At 34.6% G+C, this 12,572-nt stretch overlaps 1 protein-coding gene across 13 annotated transcripts in view; it reads left to right on the top strand.

The window, feature by feature from the left end:
- Positions 1-12,572, top strand: part of LOC306663837 (uncharacterized protein) — a 175,511-nt gene that overhangs the window by 12,235 nt on the left and 150,704 nt on the right. For 4 of the 13 annotated variants that reach the window (XR_013764540.1, XR_013764541.1, XR_013764543.1 and 1 more), the window contains exon 3: positions 1,056-1,229. The exons of 7 other annotated variants lie outside the window; for them this stretch is intronic. The gene's annotated coding sequence lies outside the window, so the exon portion shown is untranslated. Of the gene's footprint in view, positions 1-1,055; positions 1,230-4,281; positions 6,795-12,572 lie in introns of those variants that run through there. 2 more of the 13 variants (XR_013764550.1, XR_013764549.1) reach the window with 2 other exon arrangements.

Genomic DNA, 12,572 nt, shown 5'->3' with positions numbered 1-12,572 from the left:
GATGGGCACTAGCATGTGTGAAACAGGAGTTTAACAAGCTAGTAAAATAATATAATAATACTGTGCAAACATTAAATGGTAATTTTGTGGAAAGTTACTATGTATAAGTTGTACTACTGGATACGTCAATTTTCTTCGAGAGATCTATGAAATAATTAAAATATACATATATTCACAAAGTTATATAAAAGGATGCTTATAAGAGGATTATTTATAAATACAAAATAATTTTAAATGAATGATTAAGAAGATATGATACAACCATGTGATAAAATGTCCATCATAAAAAGCTTATGTGTTTTTTAAAGGAATGTCTTAAATATTATAGCACAGCATAGCATAACATTTAACCAAAAGACTGAGGGGTATAACTTTTCACTGTAAACCCTCTTTGAAGGGCTGGGGATATAGCTCAGTTGGTAGAGTGCTTGCCTTATAAGCACAAGGCCCTGGGATCAATCCTCAGCACTGCAAAAAAAAAAAAAAAAAAAAAAAAAAACCCTCTTTGTTTTTGAGTTTTGCACCATGTGCATGTAACACATTTAAATACAGTATTGAGCTGGCATGGTGGTGCATGACTGTAATCCTAGCCACCTGGGAGACTGAGGCAGGAAGATGACAAGTTTAAGGCCAATCTGGGTAACTTAATGAGATTTTTTTTAAAAGGCTGGGGATAGGGCTGGGGTTATGGCTCAGGGTAGTGCTTGTCTAGCATGTGTGAGGCATTGGGTTTGATCCTCAGCACCACATAAAAATAAATTTAAAAAAATATTGTGTCTATCTCCAAAAAATAAATAAATAAATAAAAGACTGGGAATATAATACAAGGTCCCGGGTTCAATCTCCAGTACTGAAAAAGTAAAAAAATAAAAATATGGTGTTAGCTTACAATTTTAAAAACATATTTACAAGTATTTTTAGTGATATGAGGTAATATTCATACTAAATGAGAGATAAAGGTATTTCATTATTTTCTACAATGAATATACTTATCTATTATTAAAAATATTTTGTTCAGTATTGGGCACCATAATAAATCTGGGTCTGGTTTACAGGGAAGCAAGCAGACTGGTAAAGAACCTCACTTTAGAAATGGTTGAATGCTTGACCTGGGATATATTTGTCACATCAGAATGACTGTTTTCAAGTATCTGAAGTCCTGCCATGAGAAAAGAGATCACACTTCTGCTGGACAGGTCTGATGGAACTAGACCCATTGATGATCTATAGTAAGCCATTTCTGCTCAATGTCAAAACACTTACAGACTGTTCACTTGTTTATAGGCAATTTCACCTCAGTGTCAGGAAACTTCCAAACAGAATAGAATTAAAAATGAGTGATTCCCAGTTACTTAAAAGATTCTAGCAAAAATTGTCACCTATTATATAGGACATTATAGAAGAGATTCAAGTATCAGTAGTATGTATTTGTTATGATTCGAGCTGTGTTAGAAATCATTTAACCTTTCTAGGACTCAGTTCTCTATAAAATGGGGAAGGTTGACTAAATCACCTTCATGCTGCTTTTCAGTTTTAAATTGTTTTGAGTATGCATTGGTATAATTATATCTGGCTGTCTTTTATAGATCAGATATACATATTAGCCTTTTTCACTTAAACTATCCCACACCTGTACTTGTGAGAATAAATTGAGATGTTTAAGGTATTATTTGTAAAAATGCAAAGCACTATTTAGGTGTATAACATCATTATCATTCAACATCACTGACCACTAGGAAAATGCAAATTAATATCGCAATGAGATACAACTATACACCTGTTAGAAAGGCTAAAATTAAAAAAAAAATTAATGATATCAAGTGCTGGGATACAGAGCAGCTGGATCTCTCATACATTGCTGGTGAAAATGTAAAATGACACAACCACTCTAGAAAAACAGTTCGACAGTTTATTATATAGATAAAATACACATATCACACAAAACAGAAATCCAACTACTGGATATTTAGTCTAGAGAAATGAAAACCTAAGTTCACACAAAAACCTTTACATAAATGTTCATATCAGCTGTGTTTATGATACCCCTCAAGCTGGAAAAAAAAAAAAAAAAAACTAGGTGACCTCCAATAGGCAAAGGAATAAGTTGGAATACATCCATATCATGGAATAATACTCAGTAATCAAAAGGAACACACTATTGATAAATAGAACATGAGTGGATTTCAAAGCCATTATGCTGACTGTAACCTCAAAAGGTACATATATGATTCTGTTTATATAATATTCTCAAAAAAGCAAAATTATAGTGATGGAAGACAGATCTGTCACTGGTGCTAGGGTTGGGAGTAGGTTGTGCTATGAAGGGGTACCATAGAGAATTTCTTGAGAGTAATACAATAGTTGTATATCATGATTGTGATGATCCCCACATTAATCTATTACATATGATAAAACTGTATAGAAGTATATGACAAAATTAAATTACTATGTCCATTTTTATGATTTTGGAAAGCAAGGAAATATTTTTTTGGTACTGGGAATGTAACCCAGGGACACTTTGCTACTGAGTTACATCTCCAGCCCTTTATTATTTTATTTTGAGACAGGATCTCACTAAGTTGCTGAGGCCAGTCTCAAACTTGCAATCCTTCTGTCTCAGTCTCTGGAGTTGCTGGGATTATAGTTATGAACGGCACTGCCTGGCTAAAGCAAGGAAATATTTATGATTATTTACTTTTTGTTTTCATTGTGTGCTAGATGTCTACCACTCTGATGAAATACCAGAGATAATTAACTTATAAGGAAGAAAGGTTTACTTTGAATCACAGTTTTAGAGATTTCAGTCTATGTTCAGTTGGCCCATTGCGTTTGGGCCTGTGGTGAGTCAATACATCATGTTGGGAGCTTATGGTTGAGCAAAGCTGTTCCTTGCCTCATGGTGGCAAGGAAGCAAAAACAAGAGAGGAAACGTTCAGGATCCCAGTATTCTCTTCAAGAACATGCCCCCTGACAGTGACCTACTTTCTTTCCACTAGGTCCCACCTATTAAAGGTTCTACTACCTCCTAGTAACACCAAGCAAAGGACCAAGTCTTTTATATGGGTCTTTTTATATGGGTCTTTGAGGTATATTCCAAATCCAAACTATAGCACAGTTTTAATGTTTGAACTTTTCATGCTATGAACTGTCTATAATACGTAATGTTTTTCATGTGAAACATTTTTCTTATTGAAGAATGTGGTAGAAATAAGGATGAGAGGTATATTTACTTGACAGGATAATTTTATTCCTTTTCCTTACAAGAATGAATTGTCAAATATGGAAGGAAATTTAGGCAAAGCTCACTTTTATTTGTATTTTGTTCTTGTTTTTAAATTTTACAATAATCTTTTCAAGAAAGTCTCTGGGAGGAGAAAGATTTTTGTCTAAATTTTCACAGCTCACTCAACCGTGACCTTTCTTTCTTTTTCCTTTCTTTCTAATTACCTATGATTAAAGAGATAGTCCATGACTTGCCAAATTCTATTCTAGCTGCTGATTCTCTATACTTAACTAAATTTACTTTAAATCAAATTACATAATAGATACTAGGGCTTAAAATTAATTAAGATCTATGTAGAGTTTGTCTCAAGAATAGGATGCTTGGGCTGGGGAGATCGCTCAGCTGGTAGAGTGCTTGTCTTGCACAAGGCCCTGAGTTTGATCCCAAGTCCTGCCAAAAAAAAAAAAAAAAAAATAGGATGCTCTTTATAAGATAATCCTTATCAACACTAAAATATGAGTCTCCCTCAACAGTGTAAGACTGTCCTCATCACTGACAACTGCCAATGTTCACCAGTATTTCAGTTTTTCTCACCTTTTTTGATGTGTGAAAGACTATTTTTCTTTGTTCTGCAGCTTGATCAGGGCCATGTGACTGGTTCTTCCAATGCACAGTGACCAAAAGTGTTATGTATCACTTCCAGATCAAAACATTTGAATCACTGAATGATTCACTGTTATGGTTTGGATAAGAGGTATCCCCCACAAAGCTCATGTGTCAGGCAATGCAGGAACGTTCAGAAGTAAAACAATTAGATTATGAGTGCTGTGATCTTATCAGTATATTAATCCATTTTTGTGGATTAATTATTCAAATTAACTATTGTGTGGTAACTATATGCAGATGATGCATGACTGGAGGAAGTAGATAACTAAAGACGTGTGCTTGGGGACTATATTTTGTCCCTGGTTCCTCATTAATATTTCTCTCTCTCTCTCTCTCTCTCTCTCTTCTCTCTCTTTCCTTCTTTCCACTTCTGGCTGTTGTGAGCTGAGCAGCTTTCCTCTGACAAGTGCTTCCACTGTGATATTCCGCCTCCCACTCAGGCCCACAGCAATGGAGTCAGCCAACCATGAACTGAACCTCAAAAACTGAACCCAAATTTTTCTTCCTCTAAGTTGTCTTGTCAGGTGTTTTGTTTAGAGTGATGAAAAACTGACTAACATTCACCATACTTCTTTAGCACCAAGAACCATGAGGTATTACACTGAGATGAAAATGCTTGAAAAAGGTTGGAAGCAATTTGAGTATCTATAATAAGGGTGGCCTGGGAAACTTTTGAACTCATCAAATTTGCCTATAAGAACCTGATATTTTATAGTCCTCTAAGATTTTGTTATTACTATAGTCTTTACTGATAAACAAAATTTGCTAAGACTAGGTATTACCTAATCTTTGCAGACAAACATTTTGCTTATTAAATATCTGTTTTAAAAGCTTTTATGACCTTTTGTGCTTCCATACATCAATAAACAGTTATATATAAGTTGCCATATTTTCCATGAGAAAATATTTAATATGATAAACATTTTAATTAATTAATAATTTGTTATATTAGTCTCTAGCACTAACTTTAGATCTCAAATTTCTAAGCTAACTGGGTACAGTGATACATGCCTGTAATCCCAGCAACTTGAGAGTGAGGCAGAAGGATCACAAATTCAAAGCCAGCCTCAATAATTTAGTGGGGCTCTAAGCAACTTAGCAAAACCCTGTCTCAAAATAAAAAATAAAACTTACAACTTGTATTAATCATCACCAATTAATAAAAGTATACATTTGTTTTTGTAGTTTTCCAATTTATTAAACAACATTGATGTTTCTGATCATATTCTCTCAGAAGCAGAATCTGAAATTGAGACTAGTATGCAAGAAAATTTATCAGAGAATTCCTTTGGAATCAAAACTGTGGTGAAATGCAAGATTGGGTAGAGGGAGAAGTTGGGCTGTGACATAGTTACAACAAAGCAGGTAATGACTCTATGGGTGGCTCTAAAACTAGAATAGCCTTTCAGAGATGTGCCAAGTTAAAGAAAGGGGTTGGACCTGTATGTACCCATCAATGACCTGTCATTGGATAAGGGCTGTGTGATCTTGAGTAAGGTTGAAGTCAATGCTTGGGTGGAGCTGACATTTTGAGAACTGTCAGCCAATAGCATTCCCAATAGCCGAGAAAACAAGTCTTTTTGTCCTGAAGAGGAATCTGGGTAGTAAATTCAGTGTTCAATTCACCTGATAATAATAAAGAGGTATGTATTTATCAAATGATCACTACCACCACCATTATCATCATCACAAATATTTACTGATAACTTTACTATGTGTCAGACACTTGTCCTAAGTGCTTTGAAATTATTAACTCATGTAAATCTTAAAAGAACCTTATAATCTAAAATACTTTGTCCTCAAAAATTAAAATAAATATAGATTTTTTTTGGCAACACACTCCAACACCAGGAATGTTTTCCTAATGATCATTCACTAATTTCCATTGTAAATCATTCTATCCAATATGAACAGCCCCATTTGGTGACAGTTATTGACCAGAATTGTTGATTTTGTCATAGGTTGCATTTTCTAAATCATAGATGGTATTACGATATCTATAATTTACATTCAAAAAGTTGAGGATATGTGATATGTGTAGACATACATGTGTGTTAATTTAGACTGTGAAATGTGTGTTGTGTACTGTTGCTTGTCATAATTTAGAATTCACATTCCCAGATATAACCAACTAATATTTCATCAGAAAGGTACATTCCAGAGGGAGCTATGACAAGTATATAGTCTTTAGTTATCTTAACAAACACCAGAATTGTGCTAATTATAATTAGCATAGTGAATATTAGCAAGCGTTTTTTATTGTCAAAATTGCTGTTATTCAAAGTATGAGGTTTGATCAAAAGATTTGAGACATTTTGCCTTAAGAGAATAGGCTATAAATATCTAGCAAGCACCATAACTTGAATCCTTACAAATGGGCACCCAAGGTTTGATTCCCAAAATGTCCTCTGCCCAGCTATTGGTTGAGCAGATCCTGATTGCCTAAAGCCTGCCTTAAAATATGGCTGTATTTACCTCAAATAATCTTGTCGTGCATGTTGTAGTCAAAAATGATAGCCAACCTTGGCCCTTGATGACTGTCTTAGTTTGTTTTCTGTTACTATAGCAAAACACCTGAGAACAGATAATGTATAAAGATTAAAGGTTACTTAGCTCACAGTTCTAGAGGTTAAGAAGTCCAAAAACATGGTGCATGATGAGGGCCTTCTTTCTGCATCATGACATGAAAGAGGGCATTTTATAGGAAGACAAAGCAAACTTTCCAGAGAAAGAAATCACTTTCACAATAAAACTACTCTCTTAATAGCCAATTAATTGCTCCATTACTCCATTTGTTATAGTTTAGATATTAGGTGCTCCCCCAAAAGCTCATGTGTGAAACAATGCAAGAAGGCTTAGGGGTGAAATGATCAGGTTCTGAGAGCCTTAACTTAATTAGTGTATTAATCCCTGATAGGGATTAATTGAGTGGTAACAGAGGGCACATAGGGTGTGACTGGAAGAGGTGGGTCATAGGGGGTGTGTCTTTTGGTATTTATTTTGTATCTCGTGAGTGGAGTCTCTCTCTCTCTCTGCTTCCTGATCATGCCTTGACTCGCTTTCTTCTACCGTACTATGCTATGATGTTCTGCCTCACCTTGAGCCCCAATGAACCCAGCTGTCTATGGATGGAGACCTCTGAAACTGTGAGTTCCAAATAAACTTTTCCTCCTCAAAAATAGCTCTTGTCAAGTCTTTTAGTCACAGTGGTGTAAAAGTTGACTAAAACGCCATTATCCCATCAATACTTCAATGGATTAATCTATTCATGAAGGTAGATACCTCAAAAACTAATTACTTTCCAAGGGTTTCATCTTTCAACACTGCTATATTGGGGACCATGTTTCCAACACATGAACTTTAGGGGACACATTCAATGACCCTATACTAACGATCCTTAGTGTTCATTCCTTTGTGTAGTCCTCTCCCATACAGAATAGAGCTAATCTATGTAATCAATACTATATTATAGAATAAACACATGTTATTTCTGAGTCTTTGCCTTGAAAGACTTTGCAGATTCAACTTTGTTTTCTCTTGGATTATCTGTTCTGGAGTAAGACATTTCCATGTTGTATAGCTGTTCATATAACCTTATGAAGAAATTCACATGGGGGGAACTAAGGTCTTCTAATAGTCAAGACTAACTTGTTAGTCATGTGACAGAGTCATTTTGGAAGCAGATTCTCTATCCCTGGTCAATCTTTCAGTTAACATTCCTGGGAAATATCTTGACTCATGGGAATATAATATATATATTATTATATATATTGTTGTTTCAAGTAATTTAGTTTTGAGGTGATTTGTCAAGTAGCAATAGATAACTATTAGATCACAGTACATGAAAGGACAGAGAGCTAGAGCTTAATTGATCCTATAGAATATATATGAACGGTCATATGTATGCCTCTTTATTAATAAATATTTATTTTAAAAATGCATTTATATGACATAATATGACTAAAGAGATTGCTTTCATTTAGATTTAGTAGTTACCCCTTTATTCATCTCAATAGTTGGGAACTATTATTATATTTTTATCTGTCAACATCAAAACAATTGTGTATGACCAAATTATCTGAGATCGTTTTTTAAGAGATTCCAATTGATTTTTTATTTTTCTGCCTACAGTAGTTTGATTCTACATACTTCTCTTTATCACCATCATCACTCCAGTAAACTTGTCTCTCACCTGGACTATTAAAATAAACCCTCTAATTCAATTATTCACATCTATTGGTCCTCTTCCATCTCATTATCGCCATTAAAGTCAGAGTAGTTTCTTTAAAACACATATCCATTCACGTAATTCCACCACCACTCCTGCCCTCATTTGGCATCTTTCAATGCTTGGGAAAAGTCCTAATGTAAAGGTTTTAAGGTAAAGATATAAAATAACATGTCCTTCAAAATCCCTTCCAGGTTTTTCACCTGCTGGTGTTCCCAGCCTTATATTCCACTCTTTTTCATCTTGCTCACTGTGATCCCTCATTAGCCTTCCTTAAATTACTAGTATGCTTCCTATTCCTACTCACCTTAAAGGGTGTTTTGGTTTGCTTTATTTTGAGACAGTGTTTTACAGCATTTCTCAGGCTGGCCTTAAACTCCTGGGCTCAAGCATTCTCTTCCTCAGCCTCCTGAAAAGCTGGGTCTGTCAGCATGTGCCACCACACCCAGTAAACCACCAGAACTTGCACATTGTGTTTTCTCTGCTTTGAAATCTCTTCTTTTTCCTCTATGCTTACTTTAAGATTCTCCATTTTTCATATTTAGTGTATATGTCAGTTCTTCTGCAAAACTTTTCTTAATCTCCCTCTTTGACTCCCATAACATCATACATTCATTCTTAATTTACCAATCACATTGTAATTTCACATTTGTTTATGTAATCATTTGATTAATATTCATGTTCACTTCTCATAGACCTGATATTCTATTAGAGCAGGCACTTTATATAATATAATTTATTCATGTATGCCCTAAAGCCTAACACATTGCTAAGAACATAGCACATATGTGATAAATATTTGATGAAAATTGAATAATTGACTAATTTAACGAGCTTTGGGTGGCCATGAATGTTGCTTCAGAGTCAGATGCTCAAGGTTCAAATTGTGGCAGTTCCTGACTATGGAATCTAGGAATGATTTTACCACATTTTTCCTTAGGTTTTTTTTTTTCTCTGTAAATTGAAAATAATAATTACCTTATAGAGTTCTGAAAGAATTAAATGAGTGAATTTATATAAAGGTCTTAAAGCAATCCTTAACACAATACTTTATAGGGGGACTGCAATTATTATTATTAATAACCTTAGTCATTTTGTCAAGCTAGTTACTTAGGCCATAACCGCCAGTTCCCTGAGTAAGTTCACTTTTTCCTTATAGACACCAAATTTCAGTTATCAGTATAAAATAAGAAGCTGTGTCAAAGACACAAATTGAGGTAAGAGCTTACCAGTTTTTGGGGACTGCTCAGTTTTGACTTAGGTGTAGGGATACTAATATAAACCCTATATCACTGGTATTTATTTGGTAATTTACTTTTTATATGAAATGACCAAGGGAGCAAGTTTGTATTTAATGCAAATCTCATATAGCTCAGAACCTGATGCTTAGTAGTATACCCAAAACGAGGTATGTCTACCATCTCTCTGAGATTTTTGCATTGGTTATACACTTATGGGTCTCTCTCACTCTTGATTTGAGCCTCATCAATAATGGCAACGTATTAACATCAGTTAAAATGCTATTGACCTCTTTGTGCTATGGACTTCCATACTCATGTACTGACTTTAATGTATGATTTATCAAAATGTATAAATGCATTCTATTATCATGTACAATGAATTAGAACAAATAAAAAAATTTAAAAATTTTAAAAAAAGAATAAAACAAAAACAAAAAATGTTAAAGCTGCACATTTATAACTTTTGAACACTGTATGACATAAAATATTGGAACAATATTCCTTCTTATTGGTCAGTGGAAATATTTTCATGTTCAATGCAAAGGTTGCAATAATTAGCCCTTGACTAGCTGCTAGTGCTCCTTACAGATGTTTCAAATGCTGGCTCATCACCTATAAGCAGTTCTACTGTAAGTTGTGGTTAGTTTTGGTTGTGTTGCCAAGGATGTGTTTTGTTCTTTGTTTACTATCCACCATGAGAAACAATACTTTGTACTTTCCAGAGAAACTGAGATTACCTAGTCCTTGCAACTTATGCTATTTCATTCTGGGTGAAAGAAAAAAAGAGCTCTTTTCAACTTTTTGCCAGTTCTTCCTGGCTTTTTGAGAAGGTGATACCTCTGAAAGAAAATAGATCAAAGTTACAGGGACTAAGGGCAGATCAGATAACTATACTTTGTAGTCTATAGAAAACAGAACTAGCTTTACTGGAAAAGAGATCATGTGATATAGCTATAAGGGGCAGAGGGAAGCTGAGAGGAAAGGTTATTCACCTAAAAATTCAAACACCACCCTTTCACCAGTTCATCAGATGTTAAAAAATTCTATCATCAGAAATTCATTTGAAAAGATAATTCCTTAAAGTAGTTACTTATGGAAAAAAAGTAAATTCCCTATCAATTCCTTTTCCTGAAAGTGAATTTGAAAGCACTGAGACCAAGAGTCAACACTAGCTCCTAAAAGCTCTGATTTGACTATAGAGGTACCATGGAAAGGAAAGTTTGGAACAGCACAGACTGTATGTGAAAAGAAGCTACAGGGAAATCTCTGATCATACAAAACAGTAATTTCAATGTGTAATGTTTATGAGAAAAAAGAGAAAAAGAGAAGAGAATTTTTTTTTCATGTTCTGCTCTGGATATCTATAATAGTAGAAAGAAATGCTATATGATCAGGTAGAACTAAAGGGCACACAGACAAAATTGGAAAACTTGTATTGCCTAGAATGTGAGAGCTATTTCACTTTCTTAAATATCCTAGTCATTAGTTTTTTTTCTGACCATAAGTTACTAACTTCATTCCCTATTTATAGGGTGATATGCAAATCCCTGTGGGCATAATAAAATTTTTCATTTTCTATCTTTGAGGAACTCTCCATGTGTACTTTTTTAGAAATTCACTCATCAATACACAAATCACTTATTTGATTGAGGCTTCCTCCATGAATAAGTGAGAAAATACAATCAGTTTGTCTTCTAATAAGGAGCCAAATAAAGATAGAATGAATAGACAAGAAAGAGGCTGGCACAGATATATACATTACATTATTATGTGCTTGGTATTTGCCAGTTGAACTACGAAAGATAAATTATGTTTGAAAATAAAAGCTTGCCATATCTGCAAAGGAATTTCATGACAGGATGGAAATTTGCTGGCAGATGTAGGGGCGAAAGAAATGGTAGGAAGAGAGGGATAGTGCCAATTTACACTTTCTTCCGGGAAGATAAGCAGTTTGATGAACTCACTTCATCTTGATCTAACCTTGTCAGTATATTTAAATCATTGATCAGGACAAATTTTAACATGTTAAACTTAAGGCTCAGAAATTCTCTACTTTGATTTCAAATTAAAATTTTCAAAATGAGACTTTGAGAAGTAGTTCAGTTTGCTCAAATGCCCCTATAAAATGTTTCTCTAAAGTAATGCATATTGTTTGCAGCCACAAGGTACTGTGAAGCCTTGCTTTGAGACATGAAGGAAACTCAACAGTTGTCAGGGAGAAGGTTTGAAAATGGTAGACTGAGTCCGGGAAATAATATTAGCTATAAGAACCAGGCCCAGAGAGTGGCACAATTTAAATCACAGCACTTAGCAAACTCAGGTTGATGTCACGACTCAAGAGACTTCAAATAATTGAATAACAGCAATGAAATCTTCATTGTGGTCATTTGTAGTCAGAAAGGGACAAAGTTTTGGTTCTGGAAAATCTACCACACACCAAGGAATTAGTGATCTAAGAGATAAGGTTTAGGCTCTGAATGAAGGACTGGCAAAGGTTACACAGTTCAATTGAAATTACTTTGGAATAGATAAATTCACTGTTGTCTCTTTAGTGGTTTCTCATCACTTTGTCAAACTTCCCCAGAGACATGATGATAAAAGAGAGCAAGGTCATATCTTTCAGGAACTGACAATAGTTTTAAGGCAAGTAGCCTTCCGCTTTGAAATACCTTAACTTACCTTTAGGGCTGGGAATGGTGCTCAGTGGTAGAACAATTGCGTAATAGATTCAAGACCTCGGGTTCAATACCCAGCATCATATTAAATAAGTAAATAAAAAATTCAGTGAACATGGCACTGTACATACTAATATATTGGTTTATTTAAATATAAAAATAATACTGTATTATATTGCTTGCCATTGAGGATAATAGACTCTTCAGAAAGATACCTCATGTTCGTCCTATGGCTCTTCATATTTCATGTCCTCTACTATTTGAGAAGTGTGAAGTAGGGATCACAAACCAGTTTCAACTTCCTTGACATGGTATTCAAAACCATCCAAGGACCAACACCTAACTACTTCACCAATCTTGCTTCTTGCCACTCTGAACTTTATGTCTTTGTAATTCTGAATTACATGTACCAATATATCAATTTATCTGTATCACCTTGTGTTTCACATGTCTGGCCCTTGATTATGGTGCATTTCTTCCTATCCCCTTCCACATCCCCTATTTGACTTACTCCTCCCTCATGCTCTAAGACTTAGCTC

The sequence above is a fragment of the Sciurus vulgaris genome, assembly GCF_902686455.1.
Source record: "Sciurus vulgaris genome assembly, chromosome: 6".
In the NCBI taxonomy this organism is placed as follows: Eukaryota; Metazoa; Chordata; class Mammalia; order Rodentia; family Sciuridae; genus Sciurus; species Sciurus vulgaris.
Note: the sequence above shows the minus strand (reverse complement) of the source record. Positions and strands in the feature narration are given on the sequence as shown.